Genomic DNA, 23,760 nt, shown 5'->3' on the forward strand with positions numbered 1-23,760 from the left:
CCGTCAATCACAATTTACCTCTTGAAAAAAAAGACAATCTCTTTGTTGGCAGTGCATTTGCATAACATTATGTCTGATAGACCACGTTGAGGAGAGAGGGAGGGAGCGAGAGAGAGAGAGAGAGAGAGAGAGAAAGAGAGAGAGAGAGAGAGTGAGAGAGCACCATTAGCGCTGAGAGCATTAGCTGTGCTGAGGGGAAGAACTCTGTGGACCTGACAAAGTGGAGATACTAGACAGAGCTGTACTGTTGCGAACCCTGAAAGGCTTCCCAGTCAAATGTGACTCACTGTGACAACGACATGTGAGTGCCCATCCTCTACTGCTCCCAGGTGTGGTGTTCTGGTGAGCTCTGCCAGGCTTATTGCTGCTGGTTTTTGTTTTCGATTTTCTGGCCCCAGAAAGCAAGGCTACGCTCTAGAAATGCACTGGCACATTGCTTTGTGAATACCTGAAGGGGAGAGAGAACGTCAACCTGAAAGAGACACTGAATAGAAATTCCTTAAAATGTATGTGCTCTGTCACTCCTTCTGAGCCACAGAACTCTGACAAGAGATTGTTTTTCAGTCATTTATTGAGAAACCACCAAGACCATGGCCTTGTCAGACCATTAGATGAACACAGACAAAGACATTGGTTGGCAAGACCAAGGTCCAGACCAATACCTTTGGTACTGAGGCCCACACCCAGATCCCTTTATACGCTACGACCAAAGAGAAATACTTAATCTCTGTCCAAGCTAGTTTTGAGACAATATTAATTTCTGTATTCAAACCCTGTTAGAACCACATTTTCCACCCAGTAGGAAAATGAATGTGTATGTGGAATGTACAGTCGTGGCCAAACGTTTTGAGAATGACACAAATATAAATTTTCACAAAGTTTGCTGCTTCAGTGTCTTTAGATATTTTTGTCAGATGTTACTATGGCATACTGAAGTAAAATTACAAGCATTTCATAAATGTCAAAGGCTTTTATTGACAATTACATGAAGTTGATGCAAATAGTCAATATTTGCAGTGTTGACCCTTCTTTTCAAGACCTCTGCAATCCGCCCTGGCATGCTGTCAATTAACTTCTGGGCCACATCCTGACTGATGGCAGCCCATTCTTGCATAATCAATGCTTGGAGTTTGTCCGAATTTGTGGTTTTTTGTTTGTCCACCCGCCTCTTGAGGATTGACCACAAGTTCTCAATGGGATTAAGGTCTGGGGAGTTTCCTGGCCGTGGACCCAAAATATCGATGTTTTGTTCCCTGAGCCACTTAGTTATCACTTTTGCCTTATGGCAAGGTGCTCCATCATGCTGGAAAAGGCATTGTTCGTCACCAAACTGTTCCTGATGGTTGGGAGAAGTTGCTTTTGGAGGATGTGTTGGTACCATTCTTTATTCATGGCTGTGTTCTTAGGCAAAATTGTGAGTGAGCCCACTCCCTTGGCTGAGAAGCAACCCCACACATGAATGGTCTCAGGATGCTTTACTGTTGGCATGACACAGGACTGATGGTAGCGCTCACCTTGTCTTCCCCGGACAAGTTTTTGCCCCAAACAATTGGAAAGGGGATTCATCAGAGAAAATGACTTTACCCCAGTCCTCAGCAGTCCAATCCCCGTACCTTTTGCAGAATATCAGTCTGTCCCTGATGTTTTTCCTGGAGAGAAGTGGCTTCTTTGCTGCCCTTCTTGACACCAGGCCATCCTCCAAAATTCTTCGCCTCACAGTGCGTGCAGATGCACTCACACCTGCCTGCTGCCATTCCTGAGCAAGCTCTGTACTGGTGGTGCCCCGATCCCTCAGCTAAATCAACTTTAGGAGACGGTCCTGGCACTTGCTGGACTTTCTTGGGCGCCCTGAAGCCTTCTTCACAACAATTGAACCACTCTCCTTGAAGTTCTTGATGATCTAATAAATGGTTGATTTAGGTGCAATATTACTGGCAGCAATATCCTTGCCTGTGAAGCCCTTTTTGTGCAAAGCAATGATGACGGCATATGTTTCCTTGCAGGTAACCATGATTGACAGAGGAAGAACAATGATTCCAAGCACCACCCTCCTTTTGAAGCGTCCAGTCTGTTATTCGAACTCAATCAGCATGACAGAGTGATCTCCAGCCTTGTCCTCGTCAACACTCACAGCTGTGTTAACGAGAGAATCACTGACATGATGTCAGCTGGTCCTTTTGTGGCAGGGCTGAAATGCAGTGGAAATGGTTTTGGGGGATTCAGTTCATTTGCATGGCAAAGAGGGACTTTGCAATTAATTGCAATTCATCTGATCACTCTTCATAACATTCTGGAGTATATGCAAATTGCCATCATACAAACTGAGGCAGCAGACTTTGTGAAAATGTATATATGTGTCATTCTCAAAACCTTTGGCCACGACTGTACTGTGCTCATGTTTCTCACTAAGCACATATAGCATATCAGACAAGAATACCAAATACCAGGCCTGATAGAATTGGAGGATTCACTGTAAGCCATGGTTTCGGTTTTCCAAGCAGCTCATATGTGGAGACAGTGAAGAGGTATTGTCAACATGTTCTGATGAAGAAGAAATGCCACTGCTTTATAACTCTCCGAAAACATCATGCCAACACAGAGGATTTAGTTTGCATTAAGTACAGATGAAATATGTTTCACATACGGTTGGAAAAAGGTCTAACCGGTATAACACGAGGGATGTGAACCCGAGTCTCCCACAGGATCAACCAACGTATTAGACCAAGAGGAAACTCCCTCTTAGGCCGAGGGCAGACACTGGTTTTGAAGATCGAGGGTGGGGCTACCTCATCACGTGACCATGACCGACTCATGTCCACTACGCTGGCACAATATCTGCAACATGCAATACGCTTTGTTGGATCACCCCACAAAGTTATTTTCAGGTCCTCGGCGATACCCTCTATAGCAGTCTACATAACTAGTGATAAACACATACACTACTGCATGATAATGTGACCCTGATAAGCGTCCTACAGGAATCCCATCTCATTTTATCTGGGATGAGTTTAGACCCAGCCTGCTAATGAGGACATCAGTGAAGGCTGTGGCTGCTGTATTGCAGGGGCTTGGGTCTCCAGTGCACTGTAACACGAAACACAAACTCTTCGATCAGGCCATCTATTTACGGCCCACACATTTTAATGGAGCAAAACGTATCCCTCAAGCCTGTACTCTGTCAGAATTTGGCAGCCTGGCAGCCGACTGAGACACAGAAGGTAGTAGGCTGGCTTATTCTTCCAAATGAAACCAGGGCTAGAGTTGACCTTTTTTTCTTGCACAACTGCCTCGGAATAGCTTGCATGCATGAATAGGTGCATACTGAAAACAGATATCTGTGTACAGTCAGTATGAGCTGGATGACTGTGGGTGTATGGCATAGACCTCCTGCATCGTCAATTTGACAATGTCCCTATCTGTGATTTCTCCCTGCAGTTGGAAACCAAACTGTTTGCTTTTGGCTTTGAGTCTCTGTGCTTCTTCTAAGTGCCTCCACTGTTTCAAGTCAAGTTGCGACTTTAGTTTTTTTGTCAGGGATCATCAAACAAAAGTTTACTCTCCTTTTCAAATTTTGCTTCCATAAAACATGCATACATTTCGTCTTGTTGGATATGTTAGATTCATTTAATGAGCTGGTGACACTACCACTGCATTTCAAAGCACAGCTTCTGTCACCGTCTGACAGGCTGCTCAAACATCCCCCATCTTTCTCAAGGCTGACATACCTCCCTATTTAAGTTTTCAACAAATGTAGCTCTTTTTTTTACCTTAGCGTCTGTCATGGCAGTTTTTCACCACAGCAAGGATGTCTATTTGTTTTGCTCCTATTTACTTTCTCTCTGCAAATTTACTTTACCCAAGTCATATATCTCTGCTGTTGTTTTTCCTGTGCACAATGTTTTACAGGTTTTATTGCTCAAGTCGTTTTGTTGGGCTGAATTGAATCTGACAGCCTTGTTATAGCTGCAACAACATCAGATTTATGGCTAAAAGTAGTCTTTTGTTGGGATGTTATTTTCTGTGTAGATATTTGATTGCAAAGTTTGAATGCAACATTTGAATTTACTGGCCTATACACTGTGTGTACAAAACATTGAGGACACCTCCCCCCTCCCCTCATTTTGCCCTCAGAACAACCTCAATTCATCGGGGCATGCACTCTACAAGGTGTCGAAAACGTTCCACAGGGATGTTGACTTCAATGCTTGCCACAGTTGTGTCAAGTTGGCTGGTTGTCCTTTGGGTGGTGGACCATTCTTGATACACACAGGAAACTGTTGAGTGTGAAAAACCCAGCAGTTCTTGACACACTCACGCTCCTGGCATCTACTTCAGTACCATACCTTGTTCAAAGGCACTTAAATATTTTGTCTTCCCCATTCACCCTCTGAATGGCACACACACAATCCATGTCTCAATTGTCTCAAGGCTTAAAAATCCTTCTTTAACCTGTCTCCTCCCCTTCATCTACACTGATTAAAGTGGATTTAAAACGTGACATCAATAAGGGATCATAGCTTTCAGCTGGATTCAACTGGTCAGTCTGTCATGGAAAGAGCAGGTGTTCCTAATGTTTTGTGCACTCAGTGTATGCCGACAAAGTATAGCTTTTTAAGTTTGGCCAAATTGTAAATGGCATGTATAATTGCCTTGGAATCATTAAAATAACCCCTGTACTGCCATTAGCCCAGATAATTTAATAGCCACCCAATTAACTGCCATTAACAAATTAGTCTGATACTGAAGTGATGATAAATAGTCAACTGAATGTCCTGCCACAGGTACTACTGAATCTGCCACAGCAGCATCCATTGAACAACAACAAGCAGCCAAAGAACCCTGCCGCAAACCCTCCATTCGTAACGCCTATCTTTAACATAAGTAATTACATTGTAATTACAGTACATTGTAGAATATTCTCTGCTGTACTGGTCCAGGCTTGGAGATGTTGTTAAACACATACACCAAAAAAACTGAATGGAGAGAACATCTTGTTTTATTCTATAAATTCTATTCTAAAGTGATCTGCACTCTGTGGAATCCTTCAACCTACTAGGTAAACACCTTAGAAAACCAAGGAGCTTTTGAGGTTCGTTTGACCATTATTTCATTACATTTTCACTGAAGAAAGCCTTAGTATTCAGCCTCTACTCCTGCACCTCTACAATTCCTCCATAATGGGTTTGACATTTCATTTGAATACACTTGTTGAGTCACTTACTAGTAACTAGATTGCTATTTTCTGTTCATTTATCTGAAATTGCATTGCTCATCACAATCACAGTGGACATTAATGCAATCACGGTAACATTGGGCTTTTTCGTTTTCTCCATTAGTTTCCTTCATTTGTTGAGACCTTTTCCTAATTTATTGATTATTATTCAACTTAATTGAAATGCATTTCAGATGTTTAGACTTGGCTTACACCCCCAGTATTTGATGAGCCTCAGAATATGTTAGTTTCCTTCTCTTTTCTAGCTCGACTGAATATTGTTACCATATGTTGATAGGAGACAGTCTCGAGACTGACATGGATCAGTGTTCCGCATCTGCCAATAGCTATTTTACAGGAGTTACGATACCAGAGATTCATACCGTACAGTAGTTGATGTCCTTCCTGAAAACATTAGTCCTCTTTGCCATGCTAATAAACACGTGTTTGGGATGCCTTTTTCGTCTCATGAATTAAACATGAGTTTGGGATGCCTTTTCGACTCATGAATTAAACATGAGTTTGGGATGCCTTTTCGACTTATGAATGCAAGTAATGTAGTCATGGGCATTTCGGCTACGGGTCACGACACATTTCCACACAACAGTGAACATCATCCGTGAGCCCTGTGGCTTCTGTGCTGAGGACTTAGTTGCCTTTGAGTCACTTTGCTGGGCACTGAGGTGTGACTGTCTGTTATGGTAACAGATTCTGGGGGCGGGGATGGCGTCAGGAGCTCAGCTGCAGCCTGCGACGCTGTGTGTACTCAAGGAAGTTGACGTCCCAGCTTTGTGAAACTTCATCTTGATTGTAGGAGTGACACTGAGTCAGAGCTGGGGATGTATTATGTAGGCTACTGTTGACCGAAAAAAAAACGATTGTGTCTGAATAATACCAAAGAATAATAGCACAGACCATAATCGACTCACTCCTCTCTCCTTATAAATGGAAGAATTTTTAAGACAGAGAGAACAAACGACGTGAATTGAAAAGGCATTTTTAAGTAATCATTCTGTTCAGGTGATTTAATGCCACAACATCAAAACTTTGCAGTGTCCCAGATAAAATGTAGACGTCAAATAAAGCCATAGTCGTCTCTTTAGCAATACTATACTGCCCCCTTGTGACTTCGTGAGAATAAACTCCAAAATGACAATGTGTTGTTTTCTTCTGATTCCGTAAATCACTTCTAGAAAAATGTCCTGCATTACATCTCATGCACCACCAGCGAGCACAAAGCATATACATAGTGACACATTACCGTCTGGGTTTACATCAACTAAATGATGTCTCCATCCTATGTAAGCTACTGTTAAAACACCAAGTGTAGTCTTGATGACAGCAGGCTCCACTTGTCCGCCCACCAGGCCTCTGATGACGGTCCCTACACCTTCTAGGCTCCTGTAGTGTCACACACAGTCCCACTCTATGGTTCCTGCTTTGCCTCCCAGTTTCTCTCTAGCCATCTGTATCAGCGAGGGAATGAAAGGCTGCAGGGCTGGAAAAGACAGACCACAGAGATGAGTCACTTCACACATAACCACTCCTCCTACTAGTGATAGGGTTGGCATTTGGTCCCTCAGTGAGGGGCAGCCTCCTCCACCCCGGGCCCCCCCATTGGCTCCTGCTATTCTTGGTGCCGATGATTAAGACTCACACCACACTGACAAAAGTGTGGGCTTTGCTTTGCAGGACACGTGTCAGTCAGGTTCCAGCAGTAGCATAGGAATAGCAATAGCACAGGGAACAAAGACGAGAGCAACTCCTCTCATGACTCATACTACAGCATGCGGTCATGTGTGTTCTCGTGTGTGAGGAGAAAAGAATCAACCGCTATCTCTCCAAGATGAATATGAACAGCACATACACTCCACACTATACACAATCTACAAGCACTATGTCTTTTACATTTGTCACTGGAATGAAATGGTTTATAGCGAGTGGAATCTCATCTTTGATTGCTCTGGAAATATACACTATCATGTTAGCACAGCTGAAAACTGTTGTTCTGACTAAAGAAGCAATAAAACTGGCCTTCTTTAGACTAGTTGAGTATTTGGAGCATCAGCATTTGTGGGTTCGATTACAGGCTCAAAATGCTCCAGATACACAACTAGTCTATAGAAAGCCAGTTTTATTGCTTCTTTAATCAAAACAACAGTTTTCAGCTGTGAGGAGCACAAATAGCAAAAGGGTTTTCTAATGATCAATTAACTTTTTAAAATGATAAACTTGGATTAGCTAACATAACATGCCATTGGAACACAGGAGTGATGGTTGCTGATAATGGACCTCCTACGCCTATGTAGATATTCCATTCAAAATCAGGTGTTTCCAGCTACAATAGTCATTTACAACATAAACAATGTCTACACTGTATTTCTGATCAATTTTATGTTTATTTTAATGGACAAAAAAATAGCTTTTCTTTAAAAAAACAAGGAATTTTCTAAGTGACCCCAAACTTTTGAACGGTAGTGCATTTTCAAAGTCATGTTCTATGTAGAGGTGATGGTTCGTTGAACAACACTCGAGTGATGAGTGACTGTGCCTGAGACCTGAACCTTTGTATTAGCTCCACCTTATGCCTGGGCTTCAGCACAATGAACTGGCACAGTACCAAATTCATGGCACGGTGTATCATACATAAAGTTCTTTCCCCATCATGCTCTGGACACTATGCTATGTTCATGGGGTGGCAGGTAGCCTAGTGGTCAGAGTGTTGGACTTGTAACTGAAAGGCTACAAGATCAAATCCCTCAGCTGACAAGGAACAAATCTGTTATCTGCCTCTGAACAATGCAGTTAAGGCCATCCTTGGAAAAAAAGAATTTGTTCTTAGTAACTGACTACCCTGGTAAAATAAATATTCCAGGAGTATTTTTAATTAGCAACCTGGTAACTCACACTAGATGGCAGTATAGTATAAAGAACATTTTAGTATTTCATGGCCTTTAAACTTCTGAGTAGGGCGTCAGCGGTCTGAAATAAGTGATGCAACAATATTGTCATCAACAAACAGTGGATCAAATACTGATTTATTCTAGTTGTTTAATCAAAAATAGTTGTTTTCATACTATTAATTAATGGGAACTGTTGAATTAGTGTTTTATAAGAATTACATTGCACATAAGATAAATGCTGTGCCAAACTGGAAACAAGAGTTGCCTATCAATTAAAAACGGATAAACCTGTCAAATAAACATTCATTGTCTGTTCACATTCTGTGTTCTGATATCAATTCACATACACTACCGTTCAGTTCAAAAGTTTGGGGTCACTTAGAAATGTCCTTATTTTTTAAAGAACATTTTTTTTTTGTCCATTATAATAACATCAAATTGATCAGAAATACAGTGAAGACATTGTTAATGTTGTAAATGACTATGGTACTGTAGCTGGAAACGGTTGATTTTTTATGGAATATCTACATAGGCGTACAGGGGCCCATTATCAGCAACCATCACTCCTGTGCTCCAATGGCACGTTGTGTTAGCAAATCCAAGTTTATTATTTTAAAAGGCTAATTGATCATTAGAAAACCCTTTTGCAATTATGTTTGCACAGCTGAAAACTGTTGTGTTGATTAAAGAAGCAATAAAACTGGCCTTCTTTAGACTAGTTGAGTATCTGGAGCATCAGCATTTGTGGGTTTGATTACAGGCTCAAAATGGCCAGAAACAAAAACCTTTCTTCTGAAACTCGTCAGTCTATTCTTGTATTCCATGCGAGAAATTGCCAAGAAACGGAAGATCTTGTACAATGCTGTGAACCACTCCCTTCACAGAACAGCGCAAACTGGCTCCAACCAGAATAAAAAGAGTGGGAGGCCCCAGTGCACAACTCAGCAAGACGACAAATACATTAGAGTCTCTAGTTTGATAAACAGACCCCTCACAAGTCCTCAACTGGCATCTTCATTAAATAGTACCCGCAAAACACCAGTCTCAACGTCAATAGTGAAGAGGCGACTCCGGGATGCTGAACTTCTAGGCAGAGTTGCAAAGAAAAAACCATATCTCAGACTGGCCAATAAAAAGAAAAGATTAAGATTTTTTTTCCATTTTAGTTATTTTAGCAGACGCTCTTATCCAGAGCGACTTACAGTAGTGAATGCATACATTTCATTCATTTTTTTTGTACTGGCCCCCCGTGGGAATCAAACCCACAACCCTGGCGTTGCACACACCATGCTGGCGTTGCACACACCATGCTGGCGTTGCACACACCATGCTGGCGTTGCACACACCATGCTGGCGTTGCACACACCATGCTGGCGTTGCACACACCATGCTCTACCAACTGAGGCACAGGGAAGGCTAAGATGGGCCTTAAGATGGGCACAAGAACACAGACACTGGACAGAGGAATTCTGCCTAGAAGGCCAGCATCCCGGAGTCGCCTCTTCACTGTTGACGTTGAGACTGGTATTTTGCGGGTACTATTTAATGAAGCTGCCAGTTGAGGACTTGTGAGGCATCTGTTTCTCAAACTAGACATTAATGTACTTGTCCTCTTTCTCAGTTGTGCACCGGAGCCTCACTCCTCTTTCTATTCTGGTTAGAGGCAGTTTGCGCTGTCTCAAGTCTCAAGTAAAATTGAGTCACCTAGTAAAATACTACTTGAGTAAAAGTCTAAAAGTATTTGGTTTTAAACGTAAATGTAATTAATAAAATATACTTAAGTATCAAAAGTAAAAGTAAAATAGAAATAATTTCAAATTCCTTATATTAAGGAAACCAGACGGCATACAGTTCTTGTTTTTATTTATTTACAGATAGCCAGGGGCACACTCCAACACTCAGACATAATTTACGAATGAAGCATGTGTTTAGTGAGTCCACCAGATCAGAGGCAGTAGGGATAACCAGGGATGTTCTTTTGATAAGTGTGTGAATTAGACCATTTTATTGTCCTGCTAAGCATTTCAAAATGTAATGAGTAGTTTTGGGTGTCAGGGAAAATGTATGGAGTAAAAGTGCATAATTTTCCTTAGGAATGTAGTGAAGTAAAAGTCAAAGTCGTCTAAAATATAAATAGTACAGATACCCCAAAAAACTACTTAAGTAATACTTTCAAGTATTTTTACTTAAGTACTTTACACCACTGACAAATACTGAGATATATTGTATTCTAAAAAAAATAGGAAATTATATTATTCATACTAATACAATTGCTCAAAAGGCACTCGCACCTCTGAGCTATCTTTTTTGCAGGTGCATGGTAACATTTGAATAAGATGATAAAAAATAAGAAACCCGGACACTGCTCATGATAGTATCACGCTCTTGAATACATTTAACAAACCATTTTAAAAAATCTCAAAGATAGGGGTCAAAATGATTGGCACCCCCGTTTTCAATATCTTTCATTACCTCACCTTGTGAGGATTATGGCAATGAGCCTTTTTCTAAAATGTTTTATGAGATTGGAGAACACATTGAGAGGGATCTTAGACTATTCCTCCATACAGAATCTTTGCAAATCCTTGATATCCTTCATCTGCTTTTATGGACTGCCCTCTTCAATTCAAACCACAGTTTCAATGGGGTTCAAATCCGGAGACTGAGATGGGCATTGCAAAATATTGATTTTGTGGCCAATTAACCATTTATTTGTGGAATGTGATGTGCGCTTGGGGTTACTGTGTTGCTGGAAGATCCACTTGCGGCCAGGTTTCAGCCTCCTGGCAGAGGCAACCAGGTTTTTGGCTAAAAACATCCTGGTACTGGGTAAATTTCATGATGCCGATGACCTTAACATGGCCCCAGCCTGGACCAGTGGAACTAAAATAACCCATAACTTAAAATATCCACCACCATATTTTAAAAGTATGGCATTCTTTTCTGCTTAATGAAACCAGGGGTGCCAAAAATGTAGATGTTTTTAGATTGTTTTTAATACTTGCTTAACAAAATAACTTTTTCTGAGCAATTGTATTAGTACTTTTTTTTATTTCCCAATTTCTTTAAGCATACAATATCGCTCAGTATTTGTATTATTTATTTTATACAGTATTTTTTGCTCATCTTTATCAAGGGTGCCAATAATTACGGACCTGACTGTATATCAAACATTTACAAACGATACAGTTATTTTAAAACAATTATGAAGGGCATATTGAATTCAGAATGAGATGGAGCAGGATTAAACACTTCTATTCAACACATCAAAGGGTTAAATTCAGATTACATCATCGACTCCAGCCGAGGAGCAGCCATCTTTTTCCAAGACCAACAATTTCACTTTCACCGAAGAAAAACAAATAGATATTTATTTATTAATCATCTCAAACAAGCGACTATTCCGTTCCATCGAGACAAATACCAACGAACTCCAAGGAAAATCGGTAAGATTTGCATGTCAACGTTTCAATAATTCTACTTGTCACTGTTTTTCATGGCTGTTTCAAAATGCACCACTGCCACCGGTTGCTTTGGTGATGCGTTGTAACGGTGCAATAATAAGTGATGAACAGTGGATACAATGTCGCGGGGGTAGATTTGGCAAAAACATAATGGCAGTTCTTGACAGCCTATTTTCACGATAATGGCAGGTTTTGTATGTTGATTTTATGTTGAAAAACGAATGTGCGTGACCAGTTTTTAACAACACAATACCATGCAACTTTTCTGATAGTTTATTAGGTAACCTAACCCAACCTGACATTTTGAAATAGTGTCTATCTACATGACAATAGCCCCACACGTGCATTTGTCACCAATTAAGTACAGCTGGTAGTGGGGTGATTTGAGCTAGATTAGATGAGATGTAGTGTTCTTATGTGAGGAAGTCTTTTAAATGTTAAAAGGCGCAATCAGCACTCGCTACATCCATTTTTGACTTATAAATTCATTATATGTACCTATTGAATCTAGAAGAATATAACTGGTTAATGCTTATTGAGCTTAGTTCAACTGTCATACCCCATCAGAACCCAAAATATAAGGTTGTTTTACTCCAACAAATCAAATCAAGATGACACCAATAGACATGGCAGCTCTGTTTCTAGCTCCTAATTGTTTCTACTGCTGATTGATGCTTTAAGAATGAACTCCAAATGCTGAAAATATGTGCCGCTCAAGGTCATGAACGTGTGTAAGCTTTTGGAGTATTATGTTTTTAAACACCTGTTGATCTTGTTCAGTATCACAGAGGTCAGCGTGAGAGTTCACAACATCAATATGCTCCCAAATGTTCTGTTAAAACTCTGGGAGTTTACATGCCGCTTAACACGTCAACAAACACAACATATATTTGAAGTCTTTTCACACTTCATTCGTTTTGAATGCCACTCACCAAACAAACCCATGTAACCATAAGCGTCTCTCAAGGGAAAGCAGTTTCTAGATTGAGCCAGATTGCTCTCCCAGCACCCTTTCGCCACTGTGTGATGCACATGGATGTGACTGTGGGTGTAGGGCCTGAGTAAATCATGTATCCATCTGGGCCAGCAGCACTGTGAGGAATGGAGGAAGGAAACGGTTGTAGTCAGGGGAACTTAACTGTTTTCCAAAGTGGAGGCAGGAAGTCAATCAGCTCTGGGGAGATGACAGCCAATGAATGCAGAGAGAGAGGTGATGTGTGTTCTGCATTTTATGTTGAATTTGAGAGAGATGAAGGGTACATGACTGTCCACTGTCATAAACTTCCTTTCATAATTTATTTCATCTCTGTTGCACTGTTGCAGATCCAATGCTATACAATGTACATTGTAAAATCAATTGAAGGGCAGACCACCTGGAAAATTGCACACTCCTTTTTTTCTTTGCTACCGTTTTCTGTCAATGTTAGTGTATCTGTCAATATGAAATAATGGGCCCATTGCAACTAATGGAAGAAGTGTGTTTACAATACAGTTTTACAAGGGTCTACAAAAGGGCAAAGTTGTATATTTAAAGTCTGTTTATTGAAGCAGCTAGCCTGGACAGCATCAATGTTCTCACAGAAGCCTTTTGGACCTAGACCTGGTGCATTGGTACCGCTTGCCGTGCGGGAGCAGAGAGAACAGTCTGTGGCTTGGGTGACTGGAGACTTTGACAATTCTTTGGGCCTTCTTCTGACACCGCCTGGTACAGTGGTTCTTCATTTAAAAGTTTTGAGTTTATGCCGCTACCGTTTGTGGTAGATGGTGGCATATTGTGGTAAATTGTGTCATTCTGGCAACAATGGCTGACACTTAAATAATGTGCCATAGAATTCTGCGGCACCCTGCAAGCTGTGCTGCAGTACGCCGCAACTTTTAAAGGAAGAACCATTGTATAGAGTTCCTGGATGTCAGGGAGCTCAACCCCAGTGATGTACTGGGCGATACGCACTACCCTCTGTAGTGACTTGCGGTCGGATGCCAAGCAGTTGCCATACCAAGCGGTTATGCAGTCAGTCAAGATGTCCTCGATTGTGCAGCTGTAGAACGTTTTGAGGATCTGAAGTCCCATGCCAAATATTTTCAGCCACCTGTCGTGCCCTCTTCACAACTGTGTTGGTGTGTTTGGACCATGATAGATCCTTAGTGATGTGTTACACTGAGGAACTTAGAGCTTAGGACCTAAAACATTCCTAATATTGAGTTGCGCCCCCTTTTGTCAGCAGAACAGCTTAAATTTGTCAGGGCATGGACTCTACAAGGTGAGGAAAGCATTTCAAAGGGTTGCTGGCCCATATTGACTCCAATGCTTACCACAGTTGTGTCAAATTGGCTGAATGTCCTTTGGGTGGTGGACCATTCTTGATACACACGGGAAACTCTTGAGCATGAAAAATCCAGCAGCGTTGCAGTTCTTGACACACTCACACCTGGCAGCTACTATAATACCATGTTCAAAAGTACTTAAAGATTTTGTCTTGCCCATTCACACTCTGAATGGCACACATACACAATTCCATGTCTCAATTGTCTCAAGGCTTAAAAATAATTCTTTAACCTGTCTACTCCCCTTCATGTTGTTGATGTTTAGTCCAAGATGGCATAGCAGTCAGGCGTCCTTTGTCCTCGTCTTGTCGTGTCCCGTGTATATACACTGCTCAAAAAATAAAGGCAACACTAAAATAACACATCTGAATGAATGAAATAATCTTATTAAATACCTTTTTCTTTGCATAGTTGAATGTGCTGACAACAAAATCACACAAAAATAATCAATGGAAATCCAATTTATCAACCCATGGAGGTCTGGATTTGGAGTCACACTCAAAATTAAAGTGGAAAACCACACTACAGGCTGATCCAACTTTGATGTAATGTCCTTAAAACAAGTCAAAATGAGGCTCAGTAGTGTGTGTGGCCTCCACGTGCCTGTATGACCTCCCTACAACGCCTGGGCATGCTCCTGATGAGGTGGCGAATGGTCTCCTGAGGGATCTCCTCCCAGACCTGGACTAAAGCATCCGCCAACTCCTGGACAGTCTGTGGTGCAATGTGGCGTTGGTGGATGGAGCGAGACATGATGTCCCAGATGTGCTCAATTGGATTCAGGTCTGGGGAACGGGCGGGCCAGTCCATAGCATCAATGCCTTCCTCTTGCAGGAACTGCTGACACACTCCAGCCACATGAGGTCTAGCATTGTCTTGCATTAGGAGGAACCCAGGGCCAACCGCACCAGCATATGGTCTCACAAGGGGTCTGAGGATCTCATCTTGGTACCTAATGGCAGTCAGGCTACTTCTGGCGAGCACATGGAGGGCTGTGCGGCCCCCCAAAGAAATGCCACCCCACACCATGACTGACCCACCGCCAAACCGGTCATGCTGGAGGATGTTGCAGGCAGCAGAACGTTCTCCACGGCGTCTCCAGACTCTGCCAAATCTGTCACATGTGCTCAGTGTGAACCTGCTTTCATCTGTGAAGAGCACAGGGCGCCAGTGGCGAATTTGCCAGTCTTGGTGTTCTCTGGCAAATGCCAAACATCCTGCACGGTGTTGGGCTGTAAGCACAACCCCCACCTGTGGACGTCGGGCCCTCGTACCACCCTCATGGAGTCTGTTTCTGACCGTTTGAGCAGACACATGCACATTTGTGGCCTGCTGAAGGTCATTTTGCAGGGCTCTGGCAGTGCTCCTTCTGCTCCTCCTTGCACAAAGGCAGAGGTAGCGGTCCTGCTGCTGGGTTGTTGCCCTCCTACGGCCTCCTCCACGTCTCCTGATGTACTGGCCTGTCTCCTGGTAGCGCCTCCATGCTCTGGACACTACGCTGACAGACACAGCAAACCTTCTTGCCACAGCTCGCATTGATGTGCCATCCTGGATGAGCTGCACTACCTGAGCCGCTTGTGTGGGTTGTAGACTCCGTCTCATGCTACCACTAGAGTGAAAGCACCGCCAGCATTCAAAAGTGACCAAACCATCAGCCAGGAAGCATAGGAACTGAGAAGTGGTCTGTGGTCACCACCTGCAGAACCACTCCTTTATTGGTGGTGTCTTGCTAATTGCCTATAATTTCCACCTGTTGTCTATTCCATTTGCACAACAGCATGTGCAATTTATTGTCAATCAGTGTTGCTTCCTAAGTGGACAGTTTGATTTCACAGAAGTGTGACTGACTTGGAGTTACATTGTGTTGTTTAAGTGTTCCCTTTATTTTTTTGAGCAGTGTATATATTTACATATTTTCTTCGTATATCTTTTTATATATATTTTTTTCTAAAAACTCAACTTCAAAACACTCCTGCAACCCGCATCACCAATTGTTTAAAAATAAATATTATTCACCTCATATCTGAAATCCACAACAGAAGCTAGCCAGAAGTTAGCCAGAAGTTAGCCAGTTCACTGGCTAACATTAGTATTCAGCTAACCACGGTTGGCGGTCATCAGCTATCCTTTAGTTCAAAAAGCTATCGGCCGTTTTTGTACAACGCGACTCAGACCAGAGCATACCAGACCATTTTTCTCTCCATATCCCCGGATTTCTACCGCAAGCTCTGGACATTTACACCTGGATCTTGCAGCTAGCTAGCTGCTATCCGAGTGACTATTAGCTAACGTCGGTCCCGGAGCTAGCCAGCTGAAGAGTTCCATCAGCCACTCCTGGGCTACAATCACCTATCCGGACCCGTTTTACTGCTGATGCGGAGCCCCACCGGGCCTTCACAACTGGACTACTGACGTTATCTGCCCGAGGGAGTTATCCAACTGGCCCCTCCGTCGCGATGTAACCTGAACGCCCATCTGTGGCCCGCTAATCGTTAGCTGTCTTTTCGGCTGCTATCTGAATAGGTCTATCGGACAATTTTCTTGGGCCACTATAACTATAACTATTTTGCCAATTGGATTGGTCCCCTCTACCACACGGAACCCCACTAATCTACCGACGGAAACGCACGAGGTGGCTAAAAACAGACCGTCTTCTGCCAGCTTGCTACCCATGGCCCGGCTAGCTGTGTGAATCGCCGTGACCCCAACCAACCTCACTACTCACTGGACCCTTATGATCACTCGGATAAGCATGCCTCTCCTTAATGTCAATATGCCTTGTCCATTGCTGTTCTGGTTAGTGTTTATTGGCTTATTTCACTGTAGAGCCTCTAGCCCTGCTCATTATACCTTATCCAACCTTTCAGTTCCACCACCCACACATGCGATGACATCACCTGGTTTCAATTATGTTTCTAGAGACAATATCTCTCTCATCATCACTCAATGCCTAGGTGTACCTCCACTGTATTCACATCCTACCATACCTTTGTCTGTACATTATACCTTGAAGCTATTTTATCGCCCCCAGCAACCTGCTCCTTTTACTCTCTGTTCCGGACGTCCTAGACGGCCAATTCTCATAGCTTTTTTGCCGTACCCTTATCCTACTCCTCCTCTGTTCCTCTGGTGATGTAGAGGTGAATCCAGGCCCTGCAGTGCCTAGCTCCACTCCTATTCCCCAGGCTCTCTCTTTTGATGGCTTCTGTAACCGTAATAGCCTTGGTTTCATGTATGTTAATATTAGAAGCCTTCTCCCTAAGTTTGTTTTATTCACTGCTTTAGCAAACTCTGCCAACCCGGATGTCCTAGCCGTGTCTGAATTCTGGCTTAGGAAGTCCACCAAAAACTCTGAAATCTCCATCCCTAACTACAACATTTTCAGACAAGATAGAACAGCCAAAGGGGGCGGTGTTGCAATCTACTAGAGGTCGACCAATTAATCGGAATGGCCGATTAATTAGGGCCGATTTCAAGTTTTCATAACAATCGGTAATCGGTATTTTTGGCCACCGATTTGCCTATTTTTAAAATTATTATAATAATTTTTTGTACACCTTTATTTAACTAGGCAAGTCAGATTAAGAACACATTCTTATTTTCAATGACGGCCTAGGAACGGGGGTTAACTGCCTTGTTCAGGGGGGATTCGGGGATTCGTTTTTGCAACCTTCCGGTTACTAGTCCAACGCTCTAACCACCTGCCTTACATTGTACTCCACGAGGAGCCTGCATGGCAGGCTGACTACCTGTTATGCGAGGGCAGCAAGAAGCCAAGGTAAGTTGCTAGCTAGCATTAAACTTATCTTATAAAAAACGATCAATCTTAACAAAATCACTAGTTAACTACACATGGTTGATGATATTACTAGTTTATCTAACGTGTCCTGCGTTGCATATAATCGACGCAGTGCCTGTTAATTTCTCATCGAATCACAGCCTACTTCGACAAACGGGTGATGATTTAACAAGCGCATTTGCGAAAAAAGCACTGTCGTTGCACCAATGTACCTAACCATAAACATCAATGCCTTTCTTTAAAATCAATACACAAGTATATATTTTTAAACCTGCATATTTAGTTAATATTGCCTGCTAACATGAATTTGTGTCACTTCTCCAGCATTCCGTGCAAGCAGTCAGGGTATATACAGCAGTTTGGGCCGCCTGGCTCATTGCGGGCTGTGTGAAGTCCATTTATTCCTAACAAAGGCCGTAATTAATTTGCCAGAATTGTACATAATTATGACATAACATTGAAGGTTGTGCAATGTAACAGGAATATTTAGATTTAGGGATGCCACCCGTTAGATAAAATACGGAACGTATTTCACTGAAATAATAAACGTTTCGTTTTCAAAATGATAGTTTCCGGATTCGACCATATTAATGACCAAAGGCTCGTATTTCTGTGTGTTATTATGTTATAATTAAGTCTATGATTTGATATTTGATAGAGCAGTCTGACTGAGCGATGGTAGGCAGCAGCAGGCTTGTAAGCATTCATTCAAACAGCACCTTTGTGCGTTTTGCCAGCAGCTCTTCGCAATTCTTCAAGCATTGCGCTGTTTATGACTTCAAGCCTATCAACTCCCAAGATTAGGCTGGTGTAACCGATGTGAAATGGCTAGCTAGTTAGCGGGTGCACGCTAATAGCGTTTCAAACGTCACTCGCTCTGAGACTTGGAGTAGTTGTTCCCCTTGCTCTACATGGGTAACGCTGCTTCGAGGGTGGCTGTTGTCGATGTGTTCCTGGTTAGAGCCCAGGTAGGAGCGAGGAGAGGGACGGAAGCTATACTGTTACACTGGCAATACTAAAGTGCCTATATGTAACGGCTGTCGTAGAGAGGGGACCAAAGCGCAGCGTGTTGATTGCTCATGATGAATATTTATTTTAACTCAGAACACTAAAGAAAAAATAACAACGCGAAAACGAAAGCACACAGTTCTGTCGGGTACAGAAAACTTAACAGAAGACAACTACCCACAAACGCAGGTGGGAAAAGGCTGCCTAAGTATGATTCCTAATCAGAGACAACGATAGACAGCTGCCTCTGATTAGGAACCATGCTCGGCCCAAAACAAAGAAATACAAAATGTAGAATGCCCACCCCACACCCTGACCTAACAAAATAGAGAAATAACCCGTCTCTCTCAGGTCAGGGCGTGACACTATAAGAACATCCAATAGTCAAAGGTATATGAAATACAAATCGTATAGAGAGAAATAGTCCTATAATTCCTATAATAACTTCAACCTAAAACTTCTTACCTGGGAATATTGAAGACTCATGTTAAAAGTAACCACCAGCTTTCATATGTTCTCATGTTCTGAGCAAGGAAATTAAACGTTAGCTTCTTTACATGGCACATATTGTACTTTTACTTTCTTCTCCAACACTTTGTTTTTGCATTATTTAAACCAAATTGAACATGTTTCATTATTTATTTGAGGCTAAATTGATAGTATTTATGTATTATATTAAGTTAAAATAAGTGTTCATTCAGTATTGTTGTAATTGTCATTATTACAAATAAAGAAAAAAAGAAAAAAATCGGTTCATTAATCGGTATAGGCTTTTTTGGCCCTCCAATAATCGGTATCGGGTTTTTGGCCCTCCAATAATCGGTATCGGTATCGGCGTTGAAAAATCATAATCGGTCGACCTCTACAATCTACTGCAGAGATAGCCTGCAGAGTTCTGTCCTACTATCCAGGTCTGTACCCAAACAATTTGAACTTCTACTTTTAAAAATCTACCTCTCTAAAAACAAGTCTCTCACCGTTGCCGCCTGCTATAGACCACCCTCTGCCCCCAGCTGTGCTCTGGACACCATATGTGAACTGAATGCCCCACATCTATCTTCAGAGCTCGTGCTGCTAGGTGACCTAAACTGGGACATGCTTAACACCCCAGCCATCCTACAATCTAAGCTTGATGCCCTCAATCTCACACAAATGATCAATGAACCTACCAGGTACCACCCCAAAGCCGTAAACACGGGCACCCTCATAGGTTTCATCCTAACCAACTTGCCCTCTAAATACACCTCTGCTGTTTTCAACCAAGATCTCAGCGATCACTGCCTCATTGCATGCATCCGTAATGGGTCAGCGGTCAAACGACCTCCACTCATCACTGTCAAACGCTCCCTAAAACACTTCAGCGAGCAGGCCTTTCTAATCGACCTGGCCCGGGTATCCTGGAAGGATATTGACCTCATCCTGTCAGTAGAGGATGCCTGGTTATTTTTTTTTAAATGCCATCCTCACCATCTTAAATAAGCATGCCCCATTCAAGAAATTTAGAACCAGGAACAGATATAGCCCTTGGTTCTCTCCAGACCTGACTGCCCTTAACCAACACAAAAACATCCTGTGGCGTTCTGCATTAGCATCGAACAGCCCCCGTGATATGCAACTTTTCAGGGAAGTTAGAAACCATTATACACAGGCAGTTAGAAAAGCCAAGGCTAGCTTTTTCAAGCAGAAATTTGCTTCCTGCTTCCTGCAACACAAACTCAAAAAAGTTCTGGGACACAGTAAAGTCCATGGAGAATAAGATCACCTCCTCCCAGCTGCCCACTGCACTGAGGCTAGGAAACACTGTTACCACCGATAAATCCACTATAATTGAGAATTTCAATAAGCATTTTTCTACGGCTGGCCATGCTTTCCACCTGGCTACCCCTACCCCTGTCAACAGCACTGCACCCCCCACAGCAACTCGCCCAAGCCTTCCCCATTTCTCCTTCTCCCAAATCGAGTCAGCTGATGTTCTGAAAGAGCGGCAAAATCTGGACCCCTACAAATCAGCCGAGCTAGACAATCTGGACCCTTTCTTTCTAAAATGATCTGCCGAAATTGTTGCAACCCCTATTACTAGCCTGTTCAACCTCTCTTTCGTGTCATCTGAGACTCCCAATGATTGGAAAGCAGCTGTAGTCATCCCCCTCTTCAAAGGGGGGACACTCTTGACCCAAACTGCTACAGACCTATATCTATCCTACCCTGCCTTTCTAAGGTCTTCGAATGCCAAGTCAACAAACAGATTACCGACCATTTCGAATCCCACCGCAACTTCGCCGCTATGCAATCTGGTTTCAGAGCTGGTCATGGGTGCACCTCAGCCACGCTCAAGGTCCTAAACGATATCTTTACCGCCATCGATAAGAAACAATACTGTACAGCAATATTCATTGACCTGGCCAAGGCTTTCGACTCTGTCAATCACCACATTCTCGTCGGCAGAATCAATAGTCTTGGTTTCTCAAATGATTGCCTCACCTGGTTCACTACCTACTTCTCTGATAGAGTTCAGTGTGTCAAATCGGAGAGCCTGTTGTCTGGACCTCTGGCAGTCTCTATGGGGGTGCCACAGGGTTCAATTCTTGGGCCGACTCTCTTCTCTGTATATATCAATGATGTCGCTCTTGCTGTTGGTGAGTCTCTGATCCACCTCTACGCAGACGACACCATTCTGTATACTTCTGGCCCTTCTTTGGACACTGTGTTAACAACCCTCCAGACGAGCTTCAATGCCATACAACTCTCCTTCCGTGGCCTCCAACTGCTCTTAAATACAAGTAAAACTAAATGCATGCTCTTCAACCGATAGCTGCCTGCACCTGCCCGCCCGTCCAGCATCACTACTCTGGACGGTTCTGACTTAGAATATGTGGACAACTACAAATACCTAGGTGTCTGGTTAGACTGTAAACTCTCCTTCCAGACTCATATCAAACATCTCCAATCCAAAGTTAAATCTAGAATTGGCTTCCTATTTCACAACAAAGCATCCTTCACTCATGCTGCCAAACATACCCTCGTAAAACTGACCATCCTACCGATCCTCAACTTCGGCGATGTCATTTACAAAATAGCCTCCAATACCCTACTCAATAAATTGTCTATCACAGTGCCATCCGTTTTGTCACCAAAGCCCCATATACTACCCACCATTGCGACCTGTACGCTCTCGTTGGCTGGCCCTCGCTTCATACTCGTCGCCAAACCCACTGGCTCCAGGTCATCTACAAGACCCTGCTAGGTAAAGTCCCCCCTTATCTCAGCTCGCTGGTCACTATAGCAGCACCCACCTGTAGCACGCGCTCCAGCAGATATATGTCTCTGGTCACCCCTAAAGCCAATTCCTCCTTCGGCCGCCTCTCCTTACAGTTCTCTGCTGCCAATGACTGGAACGAACTACAAAAATCTCTGAAACTGGAAACACTTATCTCCCTCACTAGCTTTAAGCACCAGCTGTCAGAGCAGCTCACAGATTACTGCACCTGTACATAGCCCATCTATAATTTAGCCCAAACAACTACCTCTTCCCCTAGTGTATTTATTTATTTATTTTGCTCCTTTGCACCCCATTATTTATATTTCTACTTTGCACTTTCTTCCAATGCAAATCTGCCATTCTAGTGTTTTACTTGCTATATTGTATGTACTTTGCCACCATGGCCTTTTTTTTGCCTTTACCTCCCTTATCTCACCTCATTTGCTCACATTGTATATAGACTTATTTTGTATTGACTGTATGTTTGTTTTACTCCATGTGTAACTCTGTGTTGTTGTATGTGTCAAACTGCTTTGTTTTATCTTGGCCAGGTCGCAATTGTAAATGAGAACTTGTTCTCAACTTGCCTACCTGGTTAAATAAAGGTGAAATAATATATATATTTTTTAATTCATCTACACCGATTGAAGTGAATTTTATTGAAGTGGACGTCAATAAGGGATCATAGCTTTCACCTGCTCAGTCTATGTCATGGAAGGAGCAGGTGTTCTTAATGTTTTGTACACTCAGTGTATATTTAGTTCATTTAGCAGGTGTTCTTATCACACCATAGTGCCGTCAGACTTCTGATACCAATGCAGGGTAAAAGGGGGGGCACACAGTGTGAACCGCTATAAAAAAAAATGATAAAGAAAAGTTTTTCGTATTTTGAAAACAATTGCCAAATACTTTGGTGTAGCTCGGCCCAGTGTAATTCAAATGACAAAATAATGAATTGTGTATTTCAAATACAGGCAACAGAAATACTGCCCATCTCTGGGTATTCATAGTGAGGCAGCACAACGCAGGGAGAGGGCAGGCCAGACATGGTGGATCCCTGGTGTTCTGGGTTGTGTTTTCTGAGCCCTACTGTGCTGTCTGTCCGTATTCAGGCAGGAGGCCTGTAACACTGTTCTGACGCTGTTATTGTTACCATTTATTCCAGTGAATAAATGTTATTCCTAATCTTTTCTGGGGAATCGTAAGTGTATACAGCACCTTGCTGGGCCCATGCGAACAGACTTGAATGTAATATGAATACTACAAGAGCGACATGTTTTCTGTGTGAACATGATTCAGATAGTCATGACAAACATTTTGTTCCTCATTTATATTTGGGATGAGTGGAATGTCGGTTCCAGTGAATTTTTTTGAACAACATGTTCCCACCTCATGAGAAACTACCCTCCAGTGAAATGTTCCCGGTTGACATCATCCCAATTCCCTATGAGGTTAGACCTGATTCCCGGCATTACATTTCCATGCCACAGCATCAATTTCAGTAACATGAACAGCATGTCAATCTAAGGGCAGTGAGTGCTAGTGATGAGCAGTGAATCGAAGGCATTTCCCACTGAGTCAGCGGGATTGCAGGCTGGTGATTGTGTTAGACAAAGGACACTTAGGGTCAGCAGCACTCTGTCCACTCACAAACACATTCTAAGGCCTCGGGGGATGGGTCTCTGATCTCCATGACCTCTTTGGGCTTCTAAGAAACAACTTTCTTTCAAGAGACAGATTTTCATTTGGTCCTCACTCTATGAAAATGTTTTACTCTAGCATCTTGTCTC

General features: G+C 42.6%; 1 protein-coding gene across 1 annotated transcript in view; it reads left to right on the forward strand.

Moving 5' to 3' along the window:
• Nucleotides 1-11,406: 11,406 nt before the first annotated feature.
• Nucleotides 11,407-23,760, forward strand: part of LOC115198835 (myocardin-related transcription factor B) — a 47,591-nt gene continuing 35,237 nt past the window's right edge. The window contains exon 1 of the mRNA XM_029761165.1: nucleotides 11,407-11,561. The gene's annotated coding sequence lies outside the window, so the exon portion shown is untranslated. The remainder of the gene's footprint in view (nucleotides 11,562-23,760) is intronic.

The sequence above is a fragment of the Salmo trutta genome, chromosome 1, assembly GCF_901001165.1.
Source record: "Salmo trutta chromosome 1, fSalTru1.1, whole genome shotgun sequence".
In the NCBI taxonomy this organism is placed as follows: domain Eukaryota; kingdom Metazoa; phylum Chordata; class Actinopteri; order Salmoniformes; family Salmonidae; genus Salmo; species Salmo trutta.